Genomic DNA, 9,563 nt, shown 5'->3' with positions numbered 1-9,563 from the left:
GCGGCGCGCACAGATGGGGCGGAAGCCAGGCAGGTGCACAGGCTTCAGTTTGCAAAGTTGGTCTCCGCACATATGATAGGATCCCAGTTAAAAGGCTAACCTTTAAAAAATCAGACAGGCTAAATCTAAGTGTGTGTAAGGAAATATTTAAGAATAGATAAGACAAACCTAAAAGAAAAAGCAAATAATAGAGAAAACTATTACGATCAGATATGAAAACATGTTACAAAATTCCATTTAAAACTATGTCCACTTAAAAATGTTACGGGCAAATAAATAATTAGAAAGTGTAGAAATAGACTTCAAAATACTGCAAATTATATGATAAAGACATTTAAATCATGAGGGGAAACAGGATATTCATATAATGACGTTGAGTAGGTAGTCTCCTGGAAAAACCATAAAGTTGGTTCTACACCAAAATTAATTCCAAATAGAGCAAAGGTGTAACTGCCAGAAAGAAAAAAAAAGAAGGAGAAAAGAAGCAAAGAGGAGACCATGGGAGAATTTTTTATGACATTGGAGTATGGAAGATCTAAACACAAGACGAAACCCAGAAGCCATAATAATGCTAAGAAACATGATGACACAAAAATAAAAAACTTCTGCCTAGAACGAAACACCACCATGAGCCAATCAAAAGAGAATAACAAGCTGAAAACTAAATTTGCAATTAATACCAGAAAGTCATTTCCAAATATTTAAATCAATAAGAGACCAGTAAGTCAATAAGTAAAAAGAAGCAAAGGATTTCAAGTGAGTTCACAGAAAACAAAATATAAGGCACTTTACATGAAAAAAATGCTCAACCTGCTCACAAAGCCCTGCCCAGGACCAGGGTGTGGGCAGTCAGTGTCTCATGCGCTGTGTAGGCTGCGTAAAGCCCGTCTCTTCCCAAGAACAGAAAAGTGGCCACATCCATCAGATGGCAAATGCATGTGAACAATTCTATTCCTGTGAATTTATTCTTCGGATACGATCCTGCAGACGTGAAACAGCGTACGTGTGGTTACTCGCAGAGGCAGGGCCACAGAAGCTTGGAAGTGGCCGTCAACAGTAGACCAGGTCTAGAGTTTGGAAAAGGCTCACACAGCACACGGCCATTAGCTGGTTTGTGATTCCTCCTTCATCATTCACCTGTCAAAGGCGTTTCTCATTAGGCCCTGGGGTGTGCTCAGCCCTGCGGAGCAGAGCAGGCACAGATTCTCCCTCAAAGTTCGGAGCTTCTCACCCTGACTCTGCCCTTGAGAATCTGACTCCCAGGGCCACCTCCCAGGGTCACCACTGTCAGAGTGGAGGAACGGGCTTGAGCAGGTGTGACCTCCAGAGTCCGCAGGGGCTTTTCCAGCTCAGGGAGTGACTGCAGACCTGAACCATGGCAACCCGGCCCGCTCTTGACTACAGACCATCCTGGAGTGTTACCGTGAAGATGGGAGAGCCCAGACAACGGAGATGTTCTGAGGGAATTTCCATTTCTGTCTTCAGGACGTTCACCGCTGTGAAACATCCTCGGTCAGTCAGCACCCGTCACCGCTGTGAAATACCTTTAGTCAGTCAGCGCCCGTCACCACTGTGAAACATCTTCGGTCAGTCAGTCAGTCGGCACCCATCACTGCTGTGAAACATCCTCGGTCAGTCGGTGCCCGTCACTGCTGTGAAACACCCTCAGTCAGTCGGCGCCCGTCACCGCTGTGAAACACCCTCAGTCAGCACCCGTCACCGCTGTGAAACACCCTCAGTCAGTCGGCGCCCGTCACTGCTGTGAAACACCCTCAGTCAGTCGGCGCCCATCACCGCTGTGAAACACCCTCAGTCAGTCGGCGCCCGTCACTGCTGTGAAACATCCTCGGTCAGTCAGCACTCGTCACCGCTGTGAAACACCCTCAGTCAGTCGGCGCCCGTCACTGCTGTGAAACACCCTCAGTCAGTCGGTGCCCGTCACTGCTGTGAAACACACCCTCGGTCAGCGAGGACGCACAGTGGAGGAGCAGCCCTGCCACCCTCTTGACACAGCTCAGCCTCTCCACTGGGCAGGTTCAGGGGTTCCTGCCAAGGCCTCTGCCACTGCCTCGCAGAACGGCCCTCTTCAGACTTGCTTCTTAGGAGCAGGGGCTGGAGCGCTGAGTCCCACAGGTGGGTCTAGTCTGGAGGACACCTGGCGCCCGGCCTCTCATAGAACAGCCCTGATAAAACATTCATATCCCCACTAACGATGCCTGGCTGTCCAAGCTGGGGCAGAAGCCTCAGTCCAGGTGGCAGAACACACTTGGAAGGGCTTTGAGAACTCGCTTTCAGAAAAGGCACCAGCTCAACAGGTAAAGTTGTTTCCTGTCATCAAAGCCAAAGGCAGAATGCCAAGTTTCAAGCCACCTTCCCTGGCAGCTTCTTCAGACGAGGTCTCCCTGGCTCCCTGGTTTTTCTCCTGGCATGGCCCTGCCTCACGACGCCCACCATGTTGCCGTCCGTGCCAGGTTTGTCCACAGTCCGCCCTCGACCCTGTCCCCTCAGCCCCGGCTGCCGCGTGCCTTCCTGGGTGCAGCTCGGGGCTGAGTCAGGGACCTCACACCGCATCCTCCTTGACCCCGACGCCCTCACACCCTCCCTGCCACGGAGAGGCTGCAGCCCACTTGAGCTGTTCCTGATGGAAAGCTCTTTGAGCCCGGCCCAGACCTGCGGCTGTGTGCCCCAGCGGGGGCGACTCCCTGGGGTTCTGAGACAGCCCCAGCGGGGGCGACTCCCTGGGGTCCTGAGACAGCCCCAGCGGGGGCGACTCCCTGGGGTCCTGAGACAGCAGCCCCTCTGGACTGTGCTCCGGTTCCGGGCAGCGGCTGTGCTGTGCCCTTCGTGCAGCTCCAGAGGTGTCTGCTGCTTGTTGCTTTGCTGCAAGGCCACTGCAGCCCGGCTGTGGGAAGGTGAGCCCCTTGCTCTGCCCACCTGCTGCCCTGCCCCTGTGGGACCCCCGGTGCTCCTGAAAACAAGAGTGAGTTCTGTGGGCTGAGGTGAAGCCTCTGCTGGGCCCAGAAGTCCCTTGTGAGAAGGAGAATGGGGCCAGCTGCTGGGGCCTCCAGGAACGCAGACCAGGATAGACACTTCTGTATCAAGACCTTGCTTCTAAGAAAGGAAACCTGTGAGTGTTGTTTGTTTTTTTTAATGAAGTCAGAGCCTGGAGGGAAGACAGCCTGTGTCCCACCCTCCCTCCTACGCAGGCACGGTGCTGAACTGCAAAGGCAAAGCTCTGCGCTTGCCCCGGTCGCTCCCCTTGGAAACAGCCTTCCCGCTGGTCTTCGCCCTCTCTGACAGCAGGCCCCGAACAGGAGTGCGGAGACGCCTTCCCGACGGTGCTAGTGAAGTCACCGTCGCGCCTGCAAGTGGGACTCAACCGTAACACGTTCGCTATTTGGTTTCACGCAAACAGTTCAGCCAAGCCAGTAAACAGCTGCGCCAGGAGCAGATGGATTTGCCATTGGTGGAATCACGGCATTGTCAGCTACCCCACACGTCCTTGGCCAGACCCAAGGGTGGTCTGCGGAGTCCGAGCTGAGCTGCTGCGCTGTGAAGCCTGTTAAGCTATAGTTCAGGACGCGTTTTCAAAGTTCCTGAAGCAGAATATGACCTTTCCTTCCTTACTGATATTTTGACATATGTCTGGGTGGAAGATTTTTACTCCTTGAATTAATTCCTGGAGAAAACACACTACAATTCAGAACAAACACGGACTTTATGTCCCTTGTTCATATTTAAAAATTTAAAAGGCAGAGAAACATCCTTTACTGGATTTCCCGGTAGCTTATGCCTCAGCCCATCACCGCACGGCTTAATCCTGCCGACTGGAGCTGAGGCCTGTGTCTCCTCCAGCTCGCAGTGCACACCAGGACTTCAGTTTGGGTGTGTGACCGAGGATGTCTCACTCTGCTGCGGCCCAGAGAGGACCCGCCTATTAGAGCTACCTGCTGCCAGTCAACGTTCTTCCCACAACACAATCCACGTCAGCAGGATAGAACCGGTGGGTCACGTAGGCTGCATTCGCTGGGGAAAGACAGGGAAGTTATCTATTACGGAAGTTTTCTATTATGGGAGTTATCTATTATGGGAGCTATCTGTTACAGAAGTTTTCTATTATGGGAGCTGTCTATTACAGAATGGCTTCAGCGTGAAGTGAGTTTAAGGGCCCTGGAACGAGGGAAGTGGGTTTACCGTTGGGGTCTCTGATTCGAGAACCCACCTGATACAAACTCTGGTGAAAGGAATTCTCCTGGTTGGATTCTCCTGACCGAGTGTTTCCTGACACGTGGGCACCAGGCGGCGCCTCCCTCAGGACACACAGCAAAGGGCTGCAGCCACATTTCTTCCCTTCAAGCTGCCCTTCCAATTCCTGCCCTCCCGATCTTCCTAACCACACCTCACCACCACCCTTCCGACACCAGAAGCTCCAGTGGGAGTTCGAAGCCCTCAGTGCGGGCTCTGACCCAGGCTGGCTGTCACTATCTGCCAACATGAACCTTGTGGCCAGAGCCCTCTGACCACCGACACCACATGTGCTCTGCTGCCCCACATCTGTGTCCCTGTGGCCTTTCCCCCCAGGAGCTGGTTACCACGGGGTGGGGGCTTGACGTCGAAGGACACCACTGCAGCAGGCTGCACCAGCCTGGCGGGCCATGAGCCAGCACCCCACGGGTGGCACCCTTCCTCTCTGCTTCTTCCCGAAGGCCAGCTCCACCGAAGCTCTCTGGAGCCCTTCACGGCTGTGTGTCATCTCTGCAGAGCCTCGATGGCTGTGTGGCTGGTATCCAGTGTGCTTACCAACCCCCTCGTCAGAATGGACGCCAGCTGCTGGTGCGGGCCCTGCCGGCCCAGGCGTGGAGAGGGCCCTCGTGGACCCAGCACCAGCTCCTGATGCATCACCAAGAGCATCTCAGCTCCACATCCCTGCACCAGACGGGGGCTCGCAGGGCAGAGAGCTCCCCGGCCCAGCAAGGCCACGTTCGTGGTGTGGCAAAGGTCGCCATCTGCCTCCCGCCCATTCTGATGGTCTCAGTCACGACCCTGCCTCCTCCAGGCAGCTCTGCGCTTGTGCAGGCTGAGGCACCTCCACACTGACGCCACAAGGACTCAGCCAAGAATTGTAAGTAGATGGTGCCTAACGCATGAGGGAGTGGTGAGGCCACGCATGTCGCCCCGTGCAGCCGTGAGCCAGGGGCACGAGCTCAAAGGACACTGAGAGAGAGGCCAGAGGAGGGGCTTTTAGAAAATGACCCGTGGAGCCAATCGAGAGCGTTGGCAGAGGGTGACAGCGCCGCCCGGGAGGGCGTTTGACGTGTGAGTGGCAGGGACCCGGACAGGGACCACCACTCTCCATGTCCTTTACCTTTTTATTGTTTAAATGTGTTACAAGCTTGTGTGGCACTTGTAATTAAAAGACAGACTTGGCCGGGTGTGGTGGCTCATGCCTGTAATCCCAGCACTTTGGGAGGCCGAGGCGGGTGGATCACCTGAAGTTGGGAGTTTGAGACCAGCCTGACCAACATGGAGAAACCCCATCTCTACTAAAAATACAGAATTAGCCGGGCGTGGTGGTGGGTGCCTGTAATCCCAGCTACTTGGGAGGCTGAGGCAGGAGAATCACTTGAACCTGGGAGGTGGAGGTTGCGGTGAGCGGAGATCGCGTCACTGCTCTCCAGCCTGGGCAACAGGAGCAAAACTGTCAAAAAGAAAAAAAAAAAAAGACAGACTTAAATATAAGTCAAAGAGAAAAAGTAAACGGACCTGTTTCTGCCTAACTCCTGCCTGTGATTTGACCTCTGACTCTGAAAACTGGGATCTTCTGCAAAAACGTCAGTCAAGGGCTTGCCCTGTGGAGAGCCTGGTGGTAAGGGCCAGATCGTCGGCAGAGTACGAAGGCAGAGATGAACACTGTGGGCTGGTGGAAATCACACCCAGGGCAGATCAGCAGACGCCGGAGGCCTGAAGCGCCTCCGTCTGGGACGGACCTCTAGGCGCTGCCCCCCGGGCGGTGGGTGGAGGTGCAGGGGCCAGGCTCTGCTCAGCGCCCCACGCCCTGGCAGGGGTGGGCCTGGCTATGGAGTTGGAATCTTGTGGTATCTCAAAAGTTGATGCAGTTTTGAAATGCAGTTATTCCTTAACACTAATTCCCTCAGTGTTCTCTCAGTGAGTTCAGAAAGACTGAGATCGCAGCCTCCAAAGGCACATGCAGTGAGTGCCCTTGAGGCTTCTGTTCCATTTGCCTGTTTGCTCTGATGGCTGCGTCCTCTGCTGTCACCCAGCAGCCAAGTGTGGCAGCTCTTACGCACTGGGAACCGTGCCAGTTGCTGGGGGCTGTGGACAGGGTGGTCTCAGACCCCTTCTCCGAGGAGGGTCAGTCGACAAACAGCACACACGAGGTGTAAAAAGCAGGAAGAGGAGAGTCAGGCTGGGGCATCTCCCAGGGCAGGGGAAGGATGGACGCTGCCCAGCGCAGAGGATGGGAGAGGCTGGGACTGAACCACAGGTCAGTCCAGACTGACATTAGACACATGGGGTGCCAGACTGAGCCCCCCACCTCCCTGGGCCCACAATTTCCTTTCTCTGAGCTCTTCACGTGGCTCTCTCTGAGCCAGGGCCCCAGCACGCCAGCAGAGGCAGGCACAGCGTCCCTGAGAATGAGCACTGGTGGACTCCACGTCTTCGCTGTTGTGGACAGGGCTGCAGTAGACACGCTTGTGCAGGAATCCCTTTGACGTCGATTCCTTTCCTCTGGGCAGATCCCCAGTAGTGGGACTGCTGGATCGAACGGTAGTTCTGGTTTTCGTTTTGGGAGCTCTCCACGCTGCTCTCCATCAAGGTTGTACTCTCATCGCCACCAGCGGCGTCTAAGCTTCCCCTTTCTCCAAATCCTCGCTAACATCTGTTATTGTTTGTCTTTTTGGTGACAGCCATTCTGACTGGGGTAAGATGGTATCTCATTGTGGTTTTGATTTGCATTTCTCTGATACTTAGTGATGATGAGAATTTTTTTCATAGACCTGTTGGCCACATGTCTGCCTGCTTTTGAGAAGTGTCTGTTCAGAATTTTTGTCCACTTTTTAGTGGGATTATTTTTCTTCTTGTTGTTTGATTTCTTTGTATCTTCAGGACATCAGTCCCGAGCCAGATAAATAGTTTGCAAATAATGTTCTCCCATTCAACCAGTTCCCTCTTCACCCTATTGTTCCCTTTGCTGTGCAGAAGCCCTTTGGTTTAATGTTGGCTCATACGCCTGTTTTGGTTTTTGTTACCTGAGCTTTTGATCACCCGAAATACCTTGGCTTGACCACTACACATTAGATACATGGAACAACATTTCTCATGTACTCCATAAATCTGCGCAGCTAAAAACAAGTAACTTTTCAAATACAAAAAATAATAAAGGACAAGCATTAGCATCAAAACCATGAAAATGATGGGTGGCTTGGGAGCCAAGCAGGGCCATGGCGAGGAAGGGCCTCGGCTCGGGGTTGCCGGTGGTCAGGGCTGGCCTGCGGACCCGCTCGGGGTTGCCGGTGGTCGGGGCTGGCCTGCGGACCCGCTCGGGGTTGCCCGTGGTAGGGGCTGGCCTGCGGACCCGCTCGGGATTGCCGGTGGTCGGGGCTGGCCTGCGGACTGGCTCGGGCTCTAATTCCAGCTCGGTGCTCTTTGGCAAGTCATTCTCTGAGCCTCAGTTTCTTCAGCCAGCAAGAAGAGCTAATGATAGGATTATGATGGCAGGGGGGGTCGAGCTAATGCTCATGCAAATGCTATTGCAGCCCCTAGGGCATAGAAAGCACTCAACCAAAGCCTGCTCCTTCCTTTTTCTGCAAGAATCCATGTGAGCCCCTGAGGCATGGGCCCTAAGCTCCACACTGCATGGCTGGATAATTGCCACTTTTCTTAGCGAATCTGCTACCTCACTCCCAGTTGCTCCCGTGACACTGAAGACTGGAGCAGAGCCCCTCAGAGGATGGGTGTGAGGAGAGGAGGCCTGAGGTGCCCCCTCCCCACACTCCTTCAGGGGACTTCCATTAGCAGAGGAGCCCCACCCAGCTTCACACTGGGAGCTACGGAGGCCCCCCGAAAGGTGGAGTTCAGAGCACAGCACGTAGCCCTTCTGCAGAAGGCCACGCGCGACAGCTTTGCAATCACAGCCAGGATCGATATCACATTCTCACCACTTGGCAAGTTAGCAATTACTGAATTTGCATTAAAAAAACACACGTTCCATAAAAGAATCTTAAAATATGTTGACTCAATACCTCGGGTGATTGTTTCTGACACCCACCCACGCTGACAATAGGCATTACAGTGGTAATATTCTAATATTCTAAACATTCTAAGGGACCTGCTGAGGCTCAGGAATTGCAGCCCTTTCTTTCTTTATGGCAAGAATGTGTAATTAGTAAATTGAATAGATTTTAACACTCTTTTGGGAAACTGTTGAAGGGGCTATTGCAGTGTTGCAGTATTCGGGTCTCGTGTGTGTGTGTGTGTGTGTGTGTGTGTGCGTGTTAATTACATACTCAACAGCAGCTGCTGCTGAGGCAAGTCGAGCCAGTGCTTTTCTTCCTTCTCCTCCCAGGAAACGTAGACTAGCTGTCACAAAGATGCGGCAGAAGTTTGTGAGTGTCCATTTGGCATTTTCCCAGGCCAGGCCCGGGGTCGCTGCACAGCCAGCAGCCACCTCACCCTTGCCTCCTTCCTGCTCAGGCAGAGCTCAGCTCCAGGGAGCTCACTGTGAGCATTCCCACTGGGGAGTCCCTGGGACTTTCTGGGTCGGGTCCCATCCCTGACCCTCTGCTGCAAGGGACTGCGATGACTGCAGTCTGGGGAGAGGCCTGGGGCAGGCAGGGGCGTGGGCCCGGCATCCCTCAAGCGTGTCACCACCACGGCCGCTGGCCAGCTCAGCCCGTGCCTGGCAGAGGATGGTAGGGGCAAAGGCCAGGTGCCCCTGTGTGGAGCCTTTTAGGACCCACCTCGTTTGTAAACGGTGAGCCAAACAAGACCCTGGAAAGCAAGATCTGCCTGATCCTCAGGGGAAGCCCAGGCACCCACCCAGCAACGGCTCCCCGCAGGCCGTGCCCCGGGCTGAGTATGGCCCCGTCATCACTTGTCCACGTGGGATGTGAGAACCCTCCCAGCCTGAGCTGGCAAAGCTGAGACGGGGCCTTTCCCATGGGCTCTGCTGTGCACGGGCTGCTTACTTTGCTTCAGCAAGACTGAGCCAGACATCCCTTGCCTGGAGCAGGAGCAGCACCTGAGACCCAAACGTGGGTCAAGAGGTTTCTTCTATTGCTCTGTTCAGCCCCCGCCCCGCCCCAGAGCCCTGTTTCTTAAGCAGTTTGAATAGGACTAAACCAAAGCAACTCGAGACACGGTGGCAGCTCTCAAGCTCTGCTGTGCGTCCGAACCTGGAGGGCCTTGCTGAACACAGGTCTTTGACCCCACCCCAGAATTCGTGATCCAGATGGACCCTGAGACTGGCATTTCTCACAACCCCTGAGATGCTGCTGGTGTGGGGACCACACTTTGAGAACTTTGGACTTGATTGCCGATGA

The sequence above is a fragment of the Theropithecus gelada genome, chromosome 4 (assembly GCF_003255815.1).
Source record: "Theropithecus gelada isolate Dixy chromosome 4, Tgel_1.0, whole genome shotgun sequence".
In the NCBI taxonomy this organism is placed as follows: Eukaryota; Metazoa; Chordata; class Mammalia; order Primates; family Cercopithecidae; genus Theropithecus; species Theropithecus gelada.
This window is presented reverse-complemented; position numbering follows the sequence as displayed.